The following is a 20,184-nucleotide window of genomic DNA, read 5'->3' as shown; positions in this document are numbered from 1 at the left end:
CTCACTTTTGGAAAATGCGTGGAAGACAAATTAAGGAACACTGTCAAAAGATTAACAGATGATAACCTCAGAAGAGAGAACTTTTGCTTTCTTCTTCATATTTATTTATAGTTTAGTATTTTTTAAATGACAACCACTTAAACAATGACACTACTCCATTGGGGGAAAAGACTGCAGAAATGAAGGGAGGGAGGGACAAAGGGATGGGGGGCGCAGGGGGGAGAATGCAATAGTGACCTGTCCCCACCCCTGTTTTGACTCAATTGCTTCAAATGGTCTAGGCCCCTCCCACACGGGACAGCATCCCCACCCCCAACTCCAATAACCTAATAGAGCCTCTTAGATGTCACAGGAGCTGAATGGAAAGGCATGCTGGGCGGGGGGAAGAGCATGTGCAAAGGCCTGGCATGTCACAGGGCAGGATGGGTCGTGTTATCATGGCGCTGCGTCCACAGCTGGGAGCGCACCCAGTCTTGGGCACTGCCCCTCCTCCTGAGTCCACTTCCCGCCATCCTGCCGCCCTGACCATTAGACAGTCATGGCCTGCTTTCTATTGGTCACTGCCAGGCCGTCCCTGATTGTGACAACAAGGGTCCAAAGGCAAGGAAGCCCTCCCTTCATCACTGCCTGCCTCGTCCCTACAGGCAGACTGGGGTCCGATCCAAGCCCTCACCTGCCCTTTCCCAGGCTGCCCAGCAACCTGTCCCTGAGAGGAGGCCATGGTGAGCACAGCTGGCAGCCTGGCCGCCTTCCCCAGCACGTCTGCGGCTCAGAGCCAAAGACAACTAATCACAAGGATTCATTTCCTGAAACTCACTGCATAACCTCAGTTTTCTGACAGTGACAGGGAGAGCGAGCCCTTGGGGCCTCAGAAGGCAGTAGCAGGGAGGGGCAGGCAGGAAAGGAGGCCAGCCTGCTGGTGGTGACTGGGGCCCCAGGCCCTTCATCCAGGGAGGAACCCCTGAGCTCAGACAGCAGCTGGGTGAGACGGGGATCAGGGTCCTTGGAGGCAAAAACCTTTGGGCAGAAACTGTGCTCAGAGCTAGAAGGTCAGACAGGGGAGGAGACACGGCCCTGTGCCAGGAGGAACCCCAGTCTGATTAAGTCGCAGTTCAGTCCAGAGCAATACTGTGCAACAGAGCTTTCTGTGAGACGGGAAAGTTCTAGACCTGCGTGGTTCCGTGTGGCAGAATCAGCCACATGTGGCAATGAGTGCTTGAAATGTGTCTAGTGCACCTGAAGAACTGAATTTTTTATATTACTTCACTTTAATTCAAATTCCCATAGCCACGTGTGGCCGGTGACTACCACCCAGGACAGCACAAATTTAACACTGTTGTTCTCTCCTGATGAGGAGAGGACCGGCCTCAGAGCTTTCTGCGTGCAACAGTCCCTGGGTAGAACGAACAACACTGTTTTTATGGCTCCTATCTATTTATAGGACATGATACTCACTTTCCACTTACAACAGCATTAGTTTCTTTGAATTCAGTTTTAAGGTGCTTTCATAGAAAGTAAAATATTAAGGAAGTAATAGAACAGGACGTGGAGCTGTAACCAAAAGCATAAATGCAGTTAGCAACTGAGGGAACATTCAAGGTGCTTCTGACACTGTCTTGCCCAGCCTCCGTGCTCACTCAGGCTCTGTAGGCATCCCGCCCCTGGCCCTCCAATTTACATGCAGCTTTCTAGACTCAACATGGAGTGCTGAGTCTACTTCCTCCTCATGTCCCTGTCCCTCCCACCCTTCAGTCAACACCAATCTGGGACCTCTGTGGGCCCAGAGAGACCCCCCAGACCTAAACCCAGACTGGGGAAGGCAAAGCAGGACCCACCGGCCTCTATCGTTTGAAAGGATCCTCTAGGACAGGGGTCCCCAAACTACGGCCCGCGGGCCGCATGCGGCCCCCTGAGGCCATTTATCCGGCCCCCGCCGCACTTCCGGAAGGAGCACCTCTTTCATTGGTGGTCAGTGAGAGGAGCATAGTTCCCATTGAAATACTGGTCAGTTAGTTGATTTAAATTTACTTGTTCTTTATTTTAAATATTGTATTTGTTTCCATTTTTTTTTTACTTTAAAATAAGATATGTGCAGTGTGCATAGGGATTTGTTCATATTTTTTGTTATAGTCCGGCCCTCCAATGGTCTGAGGGACAGTAAACTGGCCCCCTGTGTAAAAAGTTTGGGGACCCCTGCTCTAGGATGTTGGCAGTTGCCATAACAACCCTCTGGATGCTGAGTGGGGAGAGCCAGCCTCTATCCCAGTAACCAGAGGTTGAGGGAGATCTCGTGAGAACTGGACTGTGCAACTTCAGTCCTCTGCAAAAGATCTCCTCCTCTGGCCTGGCCCAGCCCAGGAAAAGACATCCTTCTAGGCCTGTGCCAGCCTCACCATAGGTCTGGGCTATTGGCTCTTTGAAAAAGAGGGAAAACAAGGCTCAGAGAGGTTTAGTAACCTGACGAAGGCCAAACAGCCTATAAACCTATGCTCACTCCTGGAGAAGGAAGGGGAGGAAGGACAGGTTGGGCGGGAGTCTGGGGGCCCTCTGGGGCAGCTCTGGTCTAGTCAAGAGTCCTGGTCTGGGAAGCCTGACACATGGATTCTAGGTTCTGTCTTTCCCTTGCTGTGTGGCCTTGGACAAATTGCTTCCCCTCTCTGGACCTTGGTTTTCTCAGCTGTAAAAGTGAAGGTCATGGTGCACACCTGCCTGCTTCACTGGGTCACTTTGAGAATGGAATGAAATGAAGCCAGTAGAAGTAATCTGGAACCTGGAAAGGACCCACGAAGGATGACAATGTGGATAATGACAGAAGAGGGAAGAGGGTAGGGGTACAGGACCAAAGCAGTGGGTGTGAGGGGGGCTCATTCACTAAGAACACTGATGTCACCATCCCACCCTCACTTCAGTTTCCCCAGCGATGCCCTCCCCTCCCCCTCCGGAACCCTGTAGTCTCCGAGTTAAATTCATCAACAGGATTAGGTGGACTTGGCCACAGAGAGGCCCTGATGGCTGGGGCTGAGTCCTCCGTGCATCGAGAGCCGGGCAGCTGGCACAGAGAGGGGCAGGCGGGGACAGTGGACATGGGAGCGCATTCATTAAACAGAGGCTGGGTCTGGTGTGGGCAGCTTCCCGGCCAGCTGCATTCCTGCTGCTGTGAGACGGGAAGACCCCAGGGAGAGGGCACTGAGCTGGTGCTAGTCTGGAGATAGCCCCAAGAGAGAGGGATATGGTGAGGGACCCTCTCTCTGGGTTCCGGGATCCTCTCTCTGGTTCGGGATGTGGGGAGTCCAATACTGAGCAAGGAAGAAAACCAGCCCCACCTTGGGAGCCTCCCAATCTTACAGGGGGGAAAACAGCCTCTGTCCTAGGAAGCTCGCAATCTGATAGAAGAGGTATCACCCTCCTGTTCTCAGAAGTTCCCGGTCCAATGAAGGACAGCCTCCATTTGGCTTGTCAATGCTTAAGGATAGGCAGGAATGGAGTCAGCTCAGGGCAGAGTTCAGCCCAGGCCAGGGTGATGGCAGTGGGTGGGATATTGCTGGAGGCAGCTCTCACAGCCACTGCCTCACTTCTGCCCCCCCCCCGCCTTTGAAGCCCACCAGCTCTCACAGCCACTGCCTCACTTCTGCCCCCCCCCGCCTTTGAAGCCCACCAGCTCTCACAGCCACTGACATAGGAAGCCTCGATCCACCAGCGAGGATCCACCAGTGAGGCCCCGCCACACAGGCCCTGCTCACGTGTCCAACTCACCCGGCCACTCCACGTGGTTTTCTGTCCAGCTCTCAGCTTCCTTGAATGACCGAGCCAGGCTCTCTCACACCTTCCGTGTTTTGAATGGGAGCTCCCTCTGCTTGGAATGCCCCTCCCTTTCACCAGGAGCACTCCTACTTATCCAGCACAACCCAGCTCATGGGTGCCTCCCCTAGGAAGAATTCCTGGGCCTATCCGGGCTGGCTTCAGGGCTCTCCAAGCTCATCAGGAGACACCAAACTTGCCTGTTTCTGGGTATCTGGGTCCCGCTGTACCAGGAGGCCCTTGACTGCAACAGGGACTGTGCCTGGCACACAGCAGGTGCTCAATAAAGGCTCCTTAGGTGAATGGGTCTTAGCGGGACAATCACACACTGCAGTCAATTAAGATCATCACCTGAAACTTGTGCACTCGCTCTACAGTGTAGAAACCCTGTCATTCTCCTAACACAGTTCTTCCCAATAACTCCGGACGGCCAAGCCGGCAGGGACAGCCCCACTTTACAGATGTTCAGTGGACTCCCTGGCTAGTGAGTCTGGGAAGAAAACCCCGGACTTGGAACTCCCAGCCCAGTGAGAGTCATTTTCCCTACAGTGAATTCCCGGGGTGGGGCGTGGGGGTGGAGGATTCCATTTTGGATCATGAAAACCAAAGTGGTTTGTTCTCTGTCCCTCCCCTCTCAAACCTTCTGACTCTCTTTGCTAGAGGAAAAACCTTGAAATGAGATGGTTACCATTACTGGACCTGCAGGAACGAGCTGGCCCACCTCCAAATCCTTGTCATTCTAGATCAGGGGAAGCCAGCAATGGCCTTGAGGCAGGGGGGAGGGGGGTCCTTCTCTCAGAACCCACCCCCCAGCAGAGACACCCTCCCAGCCCTGTTCCTGTGCTCCCGTGCAGGCTGTCTCCCAAACCACCCTTCATTACAGTTTAACATAGGCCGGCTAGGAGCTGCGGCGGAGAAACGAATCACATAATAGTTGATATGCGTTTTAATCAAGTAATTCGGGCAGAGCTGGGAGCCGGTGAGTGTGGGCCCAGCGTCCCTGAATACCAAACAGGCCTGGGCGCAGGTCTGAGAAAATGGAAAAGTCATTTACAGCTCAGCTGGGGGCCCGGAGAGCCAGGGCCATGGCAGGCGCCCTCCCAGCCCCTCCGCTGGGGCCGCTCAGCTGTAACCAGAGCATGGTGCCTGCATCTAGGTCCTGTCTGCAGGAGTCCGCCGGCCGGGCACAAGGACTAGGCAGACGGGGAGGTGGGGCTTGACCCCGTGTCAAACCTCCCTGAAGCGACCTCCTCCTGTTCACCGGCTGGGCCTGAACCTCTCCTGGGTGCCCACCCAGCACCGCCACCCAGGCACTCCTCGGCGTCCTTGCCTCTCCCTTTACACCTCATGTGCAACCAGTCCAGAACCAAAGCCCGGAGAGTCAGCAAGAAGCCCTGTTAGCCCCGAACCTACCCCATACACCACTCCCTCTCTCCCTGGACACCAGCAACCCCAGCCTCAAGCATTTGTTAAATGAATGAATGAATGAGTGAGTGACTAGATGTGTGAGTCTGTTACAACACATGAAACTGGGCCAGGGGACGAGTGAGTGCTCAGCAAACAGGTGTGTGTCGCACATCATCGAGGCAGCTCCAACTCCTGGCGACCCTACGGAGGAATGAATGGGCGACGTCCACAATGTCCTGTCCTCTGCAGCCCTGCTCAGCGCCTACAGGCTCGTGCCTGTGACTTCTTTTATAGAAACCCATCTCATGTTCAGTCTTCCCCTTTCCCTCCTGCCTTCCACGTTCCCCAACATCACTGTCTTTTCCAAAGAACACTGCCTTCTCAGGACGTGCCCGACGTTTGTAATTTTTGCCTCCAGATGTGTTTTGGGCTTGGTTTGCTCTCTGACCCATCTGTTTGTCTCTCTGGCAGTCCAGGGTGTCTGCAGAGTTTCCCTCCGACATCATCCCTCAAATAAATCCATTTTTCCCCTATCCTTCTCCAGCGTCCGGCTCTCGCCTCTGCACGTAGTAATTATGTACACAGGAACGCTGGGGTGAGGATGCTCTCAGCCTTGGTCTCTATCTAATGACACATCTTTGCTCTTGGTGATCTTCCCTAATTCTTCCATCGCTGCCCATCTGAGTCTCACTCTTCTCTTGATTTCTAGGTTCTTCCATTAATCCTCCTCCTTTCTGACTCAGCTTGGAGTCACCCCTCCAGGATACCTTCCCTGATGGCAGCGGCCCTCCTTTATCTGGGTCCGAGGTGTCCGCATTGCTGGGACTCAGCAAAACTGTCTGCATTTGATTCATTTCAGTCCCGCTCTGTGAGAGTCCTCCCTGGGGAGTGGAGGCTCCAGCAAGGTAGGAATCCAAATAGGTCCTATCTTACATCAAATCCTAGGCTATTTCTCAGTCACTGAGATGAATCAACCGGGCAATTTCAGTCCTCCAAGTCAGGGAGAGGAGGGAGGAGGGGGAAACTGTCTTTAGAAAGCCAGGACGGAACTCTTACTTTGCTTACAACCTAAATATGACAAAACTTTTCCTTCTCTAGGAACCTGATCATGGCCTTGGTGCTAACAGCATAATACTGTTCTCAGGCATTGGAGGACACTCTTTCTACGTTCCCACCAGGAAGGGACAGATCTAGGAAGAAGGAAGTAGTACTGCTTGAAATGGCACTGTGCGGTTGCATTGCCAGAATTCCAAGCCATGCTTTCTCATGGTGGATCCAGAGGTTTCTTTTTCGTGCACTGGACTGTGAACCCAGCACAAGTCACAAATGAGAGAGAAAAGAGGGTTTGTAGAGGGCTGGAACCATCTGAGACAACAGCACACAGGGAAAACTTATTGGGTGCAGAGTTCAAAACTAAGGTTGACCTGCCCTACGGCAAGAAGTCGAAGGTAAAGGTAGGTGTCATGAGGAGCCTTCCAACTCAGTCTCCTTAACCTGCTGGCATCACAGGCAGTACATGCGGCGCTGTGGAAGGGGAAGCAGTTGCGGGTTGTGGAGGGGAGAAGGTGGGCATCCTAAGCAGGCATCTTAGAGGCAGGAGCAAGCCTGCTGCCACAGGAGCTCCGCTCGCTGTCGCCTTCTACACTCGGCCTGTGACTTGAAGACAATCCTGAAAACAATCACAGTTTTCTTTCACTCCTTCAGTGGTTATTGGCAGATGGCAGAGCTCTCTATGCCAGCTCCTGAGAGGGGGCTTGCCAAAGGGCCCTGTCTTACAGAGCATGGTCAAGGCAGCCACAGGCAGACGTGGGGACCGGGGGGAGAGATGCTGTGCAATCAGATGGACCTGGGATTCGTGCGGATTCTGGGTCTGCCTCCCAAGAGCCATAGATGCCAGATGTGCTTTTTAACTCCCAAGCCTCATTCTCTCTATTTCTAAAATGAGGACAGTGATGGGAGACAAGAGAAAGCGAGGAAAAAGCAGAAAACTGTCTGGTGGCCGAGGTCTGAGACCGGTGGGTGCCAGGCACTGGGCTGACTCCCTGACGCACTCTCTCCTCTCATTCCGACAGAAGCCCGGTAAGGGGGGGGTGGCTGGCTGGCCTTCCAGGCTTAGTCCCTGACTTCCTGTGTGGTCTTGAACATGTCCCTGGTCCTCCTGGAGTCTCCATTTCCCCATCCACCCCCTGGGACTGGGAACGGCCAGCTGCCTACTTCTCGGAGTATAAGTGTGGCTGCTCCGATGGGAACCCAGAGAAATGCCAGGTGGTGCCTGTGACACAATCACCACAGCCTGCTTCCCACGCCAACTCAGCTAGTTCCCTCCCCTGGGCTGCCACAGAGTATATGCCCACCTCACAGAGTCGTCCCGCATGAAAGTTAAATGAATTACTGCAAGACAAGGGCTTGCAACAGTGCCAGGTACACAATAGATGCTCAGAGTACAGTATGTTAGCTACTAATATTATTATTATCACCGCTGTTATTATTGGTGCCTGCATACAATGAGAGCTTAATTTACCCCTGTATCCCCCAGCGGCAAGCACACTTGCCTGGCACAGAATACAAAGGTAAGGAATGAATGAATACCCACCCCTTTGTCATCCCTTCCTTATTCTACCAGGGTGGGCACTCTGCACAGCTCCAGCCACACCCACAGACCCACATCCCATCCCCAGGGAAAGCTGTCCCAGATGTAAATGGTGCCCACAAGGAGGAAAGGGTGCCAGAGTCCCAGGTAAGTGCTGCAGCTGGCATACAAATGCCAGCAGGTGCTAAGAGCCCAAAGAGAGAGAGAGAGAGAGAGAGAGAGAGAGCCCCAGGAAGCTGGGCTTGGGGGGTCCTGGGGCGGGGCCTCAAAAGCAGCGAAGGGGAAAGAGCAGCAGCTGGTCCCGCGTGGCCAGATGAAGCTGCCCAGCACGGCAAGGAAAAGGCAGCTCGGCCACCCGTCAGCACCCCACAAAGCCACTGTGAAAGGACCATATGCCTGAGAAGCCAAGCCTGCCCGGACCTCCTTCTCGCCCTCCCCTCTGCCTCTCCCTCACCCCCTCTCAGTGCTGGAGCCTGGTGGTTGGGTGGGGGTGGGGTGGGGGGCTGCAGCCCGCTGGAAAGTTGTAAAAGGAGGCAGGATGGAAGGTGGCCTCAGGACCACCTTCTGTCCATTGGACCTTCTGCCTCAGGGCCCTGAGGAAGGGCTTAAACCTGGTGCTCACTGTACCCCGAAGCCTGGGCTCTGTGATCGCACACAGTCTGCTCCGGCTGGACTGGGCATGAAGGCCACAGGAGGATGAACGGAAATAGCTGCTCATGAACTCTGAGCTGACACGTGCCTTATGGCTTCCCACTAGAACCCAAAGAGCTAAGTACTGCTATTAGTGAGGAGTATCGTTAGCCACAATGTCAGAAGGGACAGCGAAACCCAGGCAACTGGCTCCAGAGACCCCCCTCTTAACCATCAAGGTGACACTTGGGAGCCTGGTCTTCAAGGTCCTCTTTGTACTGGTCCAAACGTGCCTGTCCTTGCAGGCCCCTCCCAGGCCAGTCCACCAGCTGGACGGGATGATGCTGTCACGTTGTTTCCAACTGTCTCCCTTCCCCCACTCTTCAAACCTAGGCTCCATGTCCACCGAGTCCGTGAAGCTCTCCGAGACTGTCGCACCTGGAGAACTCTCTCCTTGAATCCCTGTGGCACTTGCCACCTGTGCCATCCTCTAAGCCCTTGGCATCAACTCCGGCCAGAGACTGGCGATGAACTTTCAGCACAGATGTTCCGTTTCTCAAACACACCTTATCATCCAGTTTGTAAAAGGTTCATTTGAACTTCTTGAGCGTGAAAACTTGGTTTCTGCTCTCAAACCTGGGGCACCCCAGCATAAAGACAATGCCTGCATAATAAAACTGGAGTTTCTTAAGGATGGAAACTATATTCTTTCCATTATAACTGGGTGTTACCGCAGGGCAGAGTGACTAGGAACAGCATTGCGGTTGTCATCCTAGACGTTTCTTAGTAACAGTCTCGAGTAGGAACTGCTGCCACCAGTTAAACAAAAGAAAACCCGTGGTCCACGTCATCACCAACACGAAAGCTGACTCAAGCTCTGCCCCCCTCCAAAGTCGTTGTCTCAGAACTGTGCGCTGATTTCTTTCCCTTGGGGGTCGCTTCTCTCCATCCAGTGTCCGTCCATCCCCACCTCCATCTTTCTTTCAAAAGAAAACTCCGAAACCTAACATTGTATCGCTGGTCAAGGTGCACAGAGAAGCATGTGCCCAACAGTCCTAAGTGCCCACCGAGCGCGCCCCAGACTCACACCAATAAAAGCGACAGCAATTACATTTCACTATTATAGAGGTGAGCCCATGTCGCCAGGCTTGGCCCTTTTGAAGAGAACCACTCTCGTGAAGGTAGATGGGCAGATTGCAGGCTGATCCCAGAGAGCAGAGGTGAAGGTCAGGCAGGATCACTGGAAAAGCAGTCTGGACCGTCCTGCCACAGGGGTTAGCGGCTTTTAACAGAAGCCAGCCTACATCCTTAGAAACAAGAGGTTTACGTGGGAGCACACTGGGCAGGGCAGTCTTCCCCTCTGCAGACTTACACCAAAGCCTGCAGCTCTGTTACTTGTCCGCCTATGGCTACCTCCAGTAATTCCAGGTTAACAGGCAAAGGGTCACTGCCGAAGCAGCCCGCAAACCAGCTACTGTCACCCAGAATCCCAGCCAGATGCCAAGAGGAAGGTCCCTAGAGAGTCTGGGGCAGAGCAGGTGGGGGGGGAGGAGGCTGGTTGGAAAGATTAAGAAGCTGCAGAACAGAACCCTGAGGTTTGTCTCTGGCTTAGCTTTCAACGTATTATGTGACCTCCGGCAAGTCTAAACCCTTCCCGGGTCCCACCTTCCTCGTCCCTGAGAACAAGCGGTCCTCCTGGATCTCTAAGCACAACCCTGAGAAGGAGGCCTGGGTGGTCGCTGATTCACTCATTCGTACTGCACCCCGCAGGGCCCAGCACAGGTCCCGACACACAGTAGGACTCTCAGCAAATGCCTGCTGCTGGATGGAAGGACTGATGGACATGGGAAGTGAGGAGCTCCAGAGGGGACTGGGAGTCTGACCTGGAGGTGCAGTGAGTGTGGGCTACTTGAGATCCTCTGAGTCCTGAGGAGGGGCCAGAGGATGGGTTTGATCAGACTTCTATTCTGCCTGGAACCCAGCATGCTTCCCAAAGTCCCCAGGCCCTTCCTCTTCTCTTACTTAGGGGGAGGAGGAGGGAGGCTTATCCCTCCTCCCCTCTCCCCTCCCCGCCCCTGTGCCCGTCAGCAGTCTCAGCGCCTTGTGTCTCGGGCTGGTCGCTGGGCAGCCAGAGGTCTTTCATGGCGCATTCTCCCGCGGGCCCCCTCCCCGCTCTCTCTCCCCAGCAACCCCATCCTGCCGTGCCCCCATCAATCTAGGGCTTCCCGGCCTCTCCAGCTGGCCCGGCAGGCCGTTCCCAGGCAGAACAGGTCCACAGTGGAAGGTGGTGGAAAAATGTGGACAAATTTCTGATTTGCAACACTCTGGGAAAGAGTTTATTGCCATTGTTTGAGGACGAATGTATAAATAAAGCAAGGCGAAGATTGCAGGGGGAGGCTGATGAAAGGCAGAAAACGAGAAATTTTATGGCCATAAGGAGCGTACTCTAATGGTGATTTTTGAGGCACTGGACCATGGTAGTTACTTAGCCAAATGATCACTGTGAAGCTGGGCAAGGCGGCTTACTTCTTAATTACTGTTACGTATTATGTCAGGCGGACACGCAGCCTTAGAAAACTTGGTCCTGAAGCCGACACCGGCTGGAGCCAGGTCCCAGGGCCAGGATTCTGGTGGGTCAATGGGAGGCCCATCAAGGGCAGGGGTCCCCCGCTGCTGCCCTCTCCATCGCCCCAGCTCCTACCCCCAGAGAGATCGCCACGAGGGGAAAGCAGCCAAAGAAAGACGCCAGCTCAGGGCCACACCTTCAAGACATTAATCCATCCACTCAGCACAACGTGTTGAACACGTGTTAGTACTGAACTAGCTATGGCCGACAGAGCAGAGAACAAAGTGGCTGTGAGGTCTGGCTTCAAAAACTATTTGCAAATAGCAGCTAGGGGCTCATTTGGGGCTCTCTCGCTGGAAGTTTTTATGCAAAAGAGCTCAGAGGGCAGGACAGATGGAAGGAGGCAGCTGCATGGTTGGAAGAGGTTGTGGGGACAAGAGGGATGGTTCTAACACGCCATGTCATCTAGACCAGGTACGCAGGCTCCTCTGTGAGCCTTTGTTTCTTCTTATGTAAAAAAAAAAAAAAAAAAAAAAAAGTGGGCGGGTCTAAATAGTTTCCTTTGGGTAGATCATCTTATGGTTCCGTGATTCTAAGATGTTACGATTCTCTTGCTCTTGGAGTTGGCGAGATTGATTTCCCAAAGCTGCTCAGCCCTTGCCCTGTTGAACACTTTCCATCTGCTTTCAAAGTGTGGCTTCTGTCACGTACCGCAGTCACAGAAGGAAGAAGGGGTGACAGTCTGTTGTGGGTCTGCTGCATGCCAGGGACTCAACAGGCATCGTGTGTTCTCATGGTGTCCTCACAATCATTTCAGGGGCCAGGGCTCTTTGGTGAATGCTCAGAAAGGTGCAGAGACCTGCTCGGGTGCTAAGAAGCAAAGCCCGCCTTCCAACCCCGGTGTGTCCGGCGCCAAAGCTGACGAATGCGGTTTCAGTCCATCAAGCGGCCTCCCCAGCAGTTCAGGACATCGGAGTCCTCTGGAGAGCTCACTGAACAGGGATTGCTGGGCCTCGGTGAGAGTTTCCGATTCAGAAAGTGGAGTCTAAGAAGTTGATTCCCAGCAAGTTCCCAGGTGAGGCTGCCCTCACAGTTCACGGGGCCACCGTTTGAGAAACGCTCTGCTATATATAAAAACAAAAAAACTCCGAGAAAAACAGCGACAGCTAAAAATAAAACTAAGCTGCTCTGTGGACAGGAAACCACGCAACTTCTTACCGATGATCAGAATGGAAATCAAGGGCCTAAATAAGACTGCCCAGCCCTCAGCCCCACAGGGCTCCCAAACTCTAGATCTTTTTCACAACGGAGGGTTGGGGTAGGGGGAGAGACACTCCGCCCACGTTGTGTGCAGTGGGGTAAGCTCGGCAGGTGAACTTTCTTCTCTGTGGTATCTGCTCCTGCAACTTCCCACAGTCACTGCATTGTCGGATTCTTGACAGACCGGGGCCCAGGATGCCTGGAGCCCTGACCGAGACCCAGCGTGTCCCCAGACCTGCCCCGGCTTCTGAGCCCACCTATTTCCACCTCTGCTCTCTACCCGGCTCTTACCTAAGTCCTGTTTCCTTTTCCCCACCATCTTTCCCTTTGAGTTCAGCAGTCAGACGTGCCCCTGGTATTAGCGAGGGGAAAGAGCTGTCCCAGTATCAGGAGAGTGACCTTTAAAAGGCTGACGTCATGGATCACGCCTGGCAACTTGTCTCCTTCGTGACCCACCCTCTGACCCCCCAGCTTAAATAAGTTGGAGGAGCAATATTTCCTCTCCAAGAGGACAAGGATTTTTATTTCTTTTGTTCATTACTTTATTCCCAAGGCCCAGAAAAAGAACTTGGCTCATAGAAAGAGCTCCACACACATTTATTGAATGAAGGAATGAATGAATGATGATTGAATGTACGTGTTAAGAATGAAAGCATTGCCCCCTTCCTATATATCCAGATCTATGCAACAACTTGCAATGTTCTAACAGAGGCTTACGATGGTTTGTTCTTAAAAGCAACATGATTATTGGTAAGTATGCTAAGAACATCCTGCACAATCATCTCATTAAAAATGTATTTATGCCACACCAGACACCTGGCCCCACGCTGAAAGCCCCCGCTAGCCAGCTGAACAGTTCCAAGAGGTCCAGAGGATCCGCGCTCAGTAAACCCACACAGAGGTACTCCACTGAATTCCCCGGTCTGCTCCCAGATGTTCGGTCCACTCAGAGGCCGACCAAATGCAAATGCAGCGTCTCCGGGTTGGCTGCACGGCAGCCTCCCCTGCCCACGGAATCCCTTGACCCCCCCCCCCCTTGGACTGAGAGCATCTCATTGCAAAGAATCAGACATCTTTGGAAATGAGTTGCTGGAGGGAGACAGTTTTTAAAGGAGTTAAAATTCAATTTGATCCTGCTGCTTACGCCTTTTCTAGTTTGATGTGTTTTTGATAAAAAAAATTTTTTTTGATCAATAAAAATAAAATCTGTTACTCGCACCCTGGGGCAATTATTGCTCCGGGTCCTGTTAGCTGAATCTTAATAGAATAAATAACATTATTTTTCCAAAATGTGGCCAGTCAAGAGGTTAGTTACATTAAACTAGCAGGGGGAGGGGGGGACCTGAAAGCATACCTGTTCTCAGAGGACAAAATCATGCTTCTAGATATTTGGGGGTGGGCAAAACAGTGTCATTTAAGGAACGAAAGGTGAGGAGTTGGGCTTTCTGGTTCTGAAGAACAAGTTATCCTCTCGGGAGATAAAACAGCGATACCGAGCATTGGTGATGCACTCAGCTGGTGCCAGGCACTAACCTTGGCATGCATAATTGGCACCCACAAAGCTCAGACCTGGTTGGCAGATTTTATTGGCATTAAACCAGTTCTAAGGATGAGACTCAGAGAAGGGCAATGACTTACCCAAGGTCCCACAGCTCTTTGTGGCTGGGCCGGGACTTGAACCCTGATCCGTCAGGAGTCTGAAACCCTATGTATAGAGCCCATTTGTCACCCCATTTCCCTTTCTCTAATTGAGGACAATGGGAAGATCTTGGCCAAATGTCCACCAGCCACTGCTTCTATTTCTGCACCCTTCTGCCTCCTTCCTCTCCCTCCCTCCTCCAATACTATACTGTGCACTCCAAACAGCCCTGACAGGGGCTACTGGGAAGAGCAGCGCTCTGCAGCCTGGGCTGCATTTGGTGCGAGGGGGTGCAGCATTCAAGATATGGACGGATAACATGGGAAGGTGCTAGATCCTGAATTTTGTAAATAGATGTGGAAGGACTCATGTTACTATTACAGGCGTGCACATACATGCATGTGTGCTTATAATTCCGGGGACGGTGACTCCCCATTCTGTATTTCTGAGCAAAATAATTGATCTTTTAACAAAAGAATCTGGCCCTGGCCGGTTGGCTCAGTGGTAGAGTGTCAACCCAGCGTGTGGAAGTCCTGGGTTCAATTCCCTGTCAGGGTACACAGGAGAGGTGACCGTTTGCTTTTCCACCCTTCGCTCTCCCGTCTCTCTTTCTTTCCCTCCTGCAGCCATGGCTCGATTGGTTCAAGAGCATCGGCCCTGGGCACTGAGTATAGCTCAGTGGAGCCTCTGCCTCAGTCACTAAAAGTAGCTCAGTTGCAAGTGGCCCCAGATAAGCAGAGCATTGGCTCCAGATGGGGGTTGCTGGGTGGATCCCGGCTGGGGTGCGTGGGGGAGTCTGTTTCTGTATCTCCCCTCCTCTCACTTTAAATTAAAAAAAAAAAAAGAAGAATCTTACCGTTGGCTCCATAGTTCAGGGGTTAGAGCACTGGTCTTGTAAAAAAAAGAATCTTAAGTACCCTGCAAGAGGTCAGGGTGGGGAGGAGAATGGACAGCTTGGTGGCCTCAGAGGCTGAGCTAGACATGTAATACTAGGAAGCTAGGGGACTCTGTGGCTAGATTCAGAGGGTTGGTGGGGGGAAGAGAGGTTCTGAAAGGAAAGGGGATGACCAAGGGTGCCCGGAGATGTGGACAGTGTTGGTGTTGGAAGTGTGGCAGCCGGTAACCCCAGTGGATAAGAAGGAACAGAAGTCGACACACATCGGGCACCCAGTGTGCGTCAAGCTCTGCCCACACATCCCTCATCTATCCTAACAACTATGCCAACACCGAGTTTTACTATTCCTGTTTCTTAATGAACAAACGAATGCTCAGGTTAAGCCACCAACTCGAACACATCAGCCAGAGCCAATATCCAGGATTCAAATCCAAGCTAGCTGATGATGCTGGGAGGGTAAACACCTCCCCAAAGTCCAACGTGCTGCTCCCAGCCTTCTTCCCACGCAGCCCAGGGGGCCCAGCCTCCAGCTCCCCTCCCCTGGCGGCTCGGCTGCCTGTCCTCTAATTAGATTGCCCTGGAAATAAGAGTTCATTGTACAGTTCTGCTAAAGGCAAACTGATTTCACAATTTCTTTTCTTTCCTCCTCTTTAATAACTCACAATGTCTCAGGGAGGTTTTACTTATGGCCTGCACGCTGGAAAATTATTCTGTCTCTCGCGTGCTCAATTTTCTCTTGAGGAAAATTGAAAACTGAATTCCTCTTCCATCACGGGGCCCCTTCTCTTTGCCCGTCGTCTTGTGCCCAGAATATTCTAGTCCATTCCCAAATTGCCTTGTTGGCTCTTTCCGACCTCGAAAGCAAGCCCCCCCCCCCACTCCCGCCCCACACCGCCCTCCTGCCCCACAGCTTGGAAAGGCTGGCAGCCCCGACTGAGAACCATGCAGAGTCTTGCAAAAGTCTGGAGAGTGGGCGGTCGGGTGGGAAGGGAGGGAGGGCGGCATGGGGTGGGGTGAAGAGTGCTTCGCCCCACTTTGAGATTCATTTGCCTCCAGAGAACTGGACCAGCTCCAGCACTTTTGAGCTAGGAGTTGGGTGAGTATGGAGCCTTGATTGGTCCCATCGGGTTCCCGTTACATGTCAGGCAGTAAATTATAAACAAATGCCTCTTATTTCCATTTCTGAAGGCATGGCAAGCCCTGCCTTTGCCCTCCACATTTTAAGGGTACATCCCCTTAAGTGGGGCCTGATGGGACAAGGAGCCAGGTGGATGGTGTCCCACAGGCCTGGGCAGTCTTCTAAAGAGCTTGCAGCTCCCCACCGGTCAGCTAGTACCCACTCTCTGGGCCCTGGAGTCAGACCAGAGATGATGTGCGACAGACAGACGAATGGACAAGACAGATGGAGGCCCTATGGACTATGGGCCTGGGATCCGCGTCAGCAGGTTTCATAAGTTAAGGTTTGAGAGCTCTGGCCCAAGGGGAAGTGAGAGGGGGGGAGGGGTACTGTTGGAGGACCAGGCCTGTGACCGCACCCTGGGCTAAGAGGCTGGGGAGGGGTGTGGCAGGTCCCCGGGCCTGTGCACTCAGGGTGTGTGGAACAGAGTGTCCCCTGAGCAGGGCAACCAAAAGCCACCCCACCCTGTCCCCATCCTCCCCCACTTCCCAGTTCCTACCGCCCCTGCTCCCATTATGAGGTTTGGAAATGATAGCCTCAGCCATGCCTGGGCAAAGCCCTGATTTTATCCTATCTGGGACCATCAGCCAGGCACCAAGGACCAGGCCCTTACTATCTCACTTAACCCTGGTCCTAGCACCACCTGCTAGATCATTACCTCTCTTTACAAACAAGGGCTCTGGACCGCAAGGAAGGCCCCACCAGTGGTTATCCTGCTCCCTGAAAGTGCTTCCTGTGGGCCAGGCACTGGCGAGGGCTCGTGGGGAATTAGCTTACTTAACCGACATTGCAACTGTTATCATCCCATTTACAGATAAGGAGACCAAGGATGCCAGAGGCAGAGTGTGGGGTTGACCCTGGGTCTGGAGCAGGCACCAGCCTCCCCCTCTAAGACAGCTTCCCCAGAGAGACCTGGTCTCTAACGTCCGGGACCTCCTTCTGTGTCAGTCCACTCAAGCTGGGAGCAACCTGAGAGATAATTTAGTCCCAATGCATTGTCTTACAGATGAGAAAACTGAGCCCAGAGAGGGTATGTGACTAGGCAGAGGTCACACAGCAGGTTAGAGAGAGAGCTGGGGCTGAGGTCAGGCTCCCTCTCTCTAGTCCCAGAGACCGGTACACACTCTCAGGGCGTGCCAGCTAATGGTGGAGGGACAGCAGGCCTCCATAGGCAGGGACTCCCTGAAGGTGTTGCCAGTATGGCCACCATTTTATCTAAGTCCTGGGGCCACCGACTTGGGACACAGGCTCTGCAGCAATAAAGATGCCCTGGATTTCTCCTGCGCTTCCCCTGAAAGCTTGGAAGCGATGCCATTGGCCATTGCCCCCAGTCTCAGGGTGTTCCAGACCTGGAACTACAGGCTACCAGCAAGATATGGCTTTGGAGACCAAAAATAGGGGATGTGACTCCTGGTTGACCTCAGGCTGGCCTCTCTGAGTCTCAGGATCCAAGAGGCAGGTGCATGCTCAGGAAAAACAAGTTTCTAAGGAAAGGGAGGCAAAGGAGAGACCCCTGTCCCTGGGCCGCTGATCCCTCCCAAGGGCCCCCACGGAAAACTGACACAGGCGCTTGCCACGCCCCCGTGGGCCCTAACTTGTTTCAGGAAGAAGAAACCTGAGGAAGCCAGGCCAGCCTGGGAAGGGACTTGGCTACAGCTGAGTCACTATTTGCCAAAGGTTACCTAAGATGTGTCCAAACAAGAACCAGCTATGGTTCTCCTCCAGGGCCTCCAAACACACCTGCTTGCCTCAAACCACGACAAAGGCCACCCTCCTCCAGGGGGAAGATGTGCCAGTCCAGGAATCATCCCCGTTAGGAGAAAAACTTATGTAAATGCATGCAAATTACCTGGTCAGGAGCAGACACTCCACAAATGGAAGTCACTGTTATTTTAACAAGCATTTAATGAGCACCTACTAAGTACCAGGCCTTTCTCACAGGCCCCCTGTCTCACCTGACTTACAGTTCTGATGGGTCCTAGTTTTTGCAGGTGAAGATCTAGAAGCTGGGAGGGCCTGGCTCAGGCATCCACATGCCTGGACCAACCACAGCTCTGACTCCAGGCCAGGGGTTCGAAACCTCGACCAACTCACTGGAATCAGCTGGGGAGCTTTAAAAAAGACTGCCCCCCATTATGACATCACGGTCTGGGATGCACCTTGGGCACTGTGATCTGTAAAAGCTCCCCACTATGAATATCATGCGCAGCCAGAGCTGAGGACCACTGACCGTAAGCTCCCCAGTTTGTGCTCCAAATTTTCCCATCTCCTATTCAGCCCCCGAGGCAGCCTGGTTGAGATGGGCAGGAGGGGGAGGAGTCGGAGGATATCAGAGGGAGGGGGAGAAGTTGGGGTACATGTCTCACTGGCCTTGGCTGGGGGGATAGAAGAGCAAAGTTAGACCCTGCCCACCTCCTGGGGCTGGTTGGGCTGGCTCAGGGAATGGGGGTCCCCGCCAAAGCTGACAGGTGAGCAGGAGCTCCCGGGGCTGGGCTGGGGAAGTCATTTACACCATCTCCCTACCTCCCTTCCCCTTCCACACTCTCAGAGTAAATAGCTTCCCACCTCAGCCAAGCATCCTCCTCACCCCAGGACCTCATGGCTTGTAGAGACTAACGGGTGTGCATTTCCTTAAGTCTAATCTCAGTCCTCCAAGTGCATCCTCCAGAACCCATCTGCTGGCATTTGTCCTCCATGCGCTCCGTTGTAAGCGAGAGCCTGGCTTCCTGGGGACAGGGCTCCCCGTATGGGGCTGCTGCAGAGTAAGGGGTGTGCAGAGACTGACGCACCCTCCCTTACCCTGCGACGCTGGAGGATGCAGGTGAAACCACCACACGGCAAGCTTCTCCCCACCCCTGCTCTTTCTGTAGGATTGCACACTCGACTGAGAGCCTCTGAGGGGGAATGATTACTCTCCCCCATTTTACAGATGGGAACAGACGCAGAGTGTGAAGGCAGCTTGCCCTACCCCCCCCCACGCCCCCCCCCAGGCAGACAGAGCACACATGGCTGTTTGCTATAGGGCCAGGACTTGAACCCAGCACCTCACTTAGCTCTTGATCTGCCCCATGAGGAAATGAAGTCAAACCAAAAAAAGAACTGCCCGACCTCAGGAGTCGAGTCCTTGGCTGAACCAGCTGTCATGGAGCTGGAGCATGTCTCAGGGCTCTTTCTCGGTGACCCCTGCCCCCTAAGCCTGCCACTGGAGCCAAGCTCCCAAATGCACCCCCCCCCCACTACCGAGCAGTCTGCATTTCCCCCAGGTGAGTCGGAGGGGAAATTCAATCTAGTTTGCTTTTCTCTGAACTTGCCAAAAGCTTGTTTGCTCTGAGAGGCCCATGAGGCTTTGGCCCCCCTGGTTTCAAATAATTGACTTTCAAAGCCCGTCTTCAGGTGGAACGCTGCCATGCACCACCTGGGTGACGGGATGAGCCCCCCCCCCCCAGGACTCTGCCGGGGAACGAATGGAGGGTGTCTGGGCTCCGTGATTGGCTGGCGTCCCTCCCATAGTCACCTCTGGGCCCCGTCAACCCCTTCCTTGACCCCAGAGCCTTTCCTATAGTCACGGGCTGGCATGGAGTCCACTCAGATGGGGGCTGAGATGGGCAAGGCAGGCCCCTCCCCACCACAGATACACTGGGGGGTTATTGGAGAGAATGCGGCAATTGCAGGTGTGCTCACCTGTGCCTTTAGCCTCTCTGGGGCTTGAGGCAGAGAGTATGACCCCCCCACCCCCACCCAACAACTTCTCTGAGAGCTGAGCGGTCCCCACAGGCCGGAGGGCGTTCAGGGCCTGCCCTAGACAGCAACAAGGCCTCTGTTGTGTGTGGAGGACAGTCTGAGGTTTGGAGTCGGCCTTCAACCCTGGACTGCAGAGCTGGGGTTCCTCCCCTCCAAATTAGACAGGTGGGCAAAAGGAGTTTTACGGTTGTTCGTATAGAAAAGACTACAATAACGAATAAATAAGAATACAAGAATAAACTGTCTTGCACACACTCCCAACAGTAAACCTCCTTTTGCCCACCCTGCGTCGTTCCTTAGAGCTGAACTGGCACAGCCTCTGGGGGGCGGGAGGGGACTCCGCCATGTCGGCCGGCCGCTGAAATGCCACCAAGCCTGCCCGCACCCACGTCTGTCTAGCTCCAGGCACAAGACGTCTGGCTCCTTCTTCGTGACCAGAGAACCGTGAGGTGCCTGTGCTGCAGGCGTGTTGTCCAGGCCA

General features: G+C 53.6%; 1 protein-coding gene across 2 annotated transcripts in view; it reads right to left on the bottom strand.

Annotated features, from left to right (window-relative positions):
- PAX7 (paired box 7) overlaps nt 1-20,184 on the bottom strand; it is a 103,970-nt gene that overhangs the window by 51,830 nt on the left and 31,956 nt on the right. The gene's annotated exons all lie outside the window — the stretch shown is intronic.

This window comes from Saccopteryx leptura, chromosome 3 (assembly GCF_036850995.1).
Source record: "Saccopteryx leptura isolate mSacLep1 chromosome 3, mSacLep1_pri_phased_curated, whole genome shotgun sequence".
NCBI lineage: Eukaryota > Metazoa > Chordata > Mammalia > Chiroptera > Emballonuridae > Saccopteryx > Saccopteryx leptura.
This window is presented reverse-complemented; position numbering and strand designations above follow the sequence as displayed.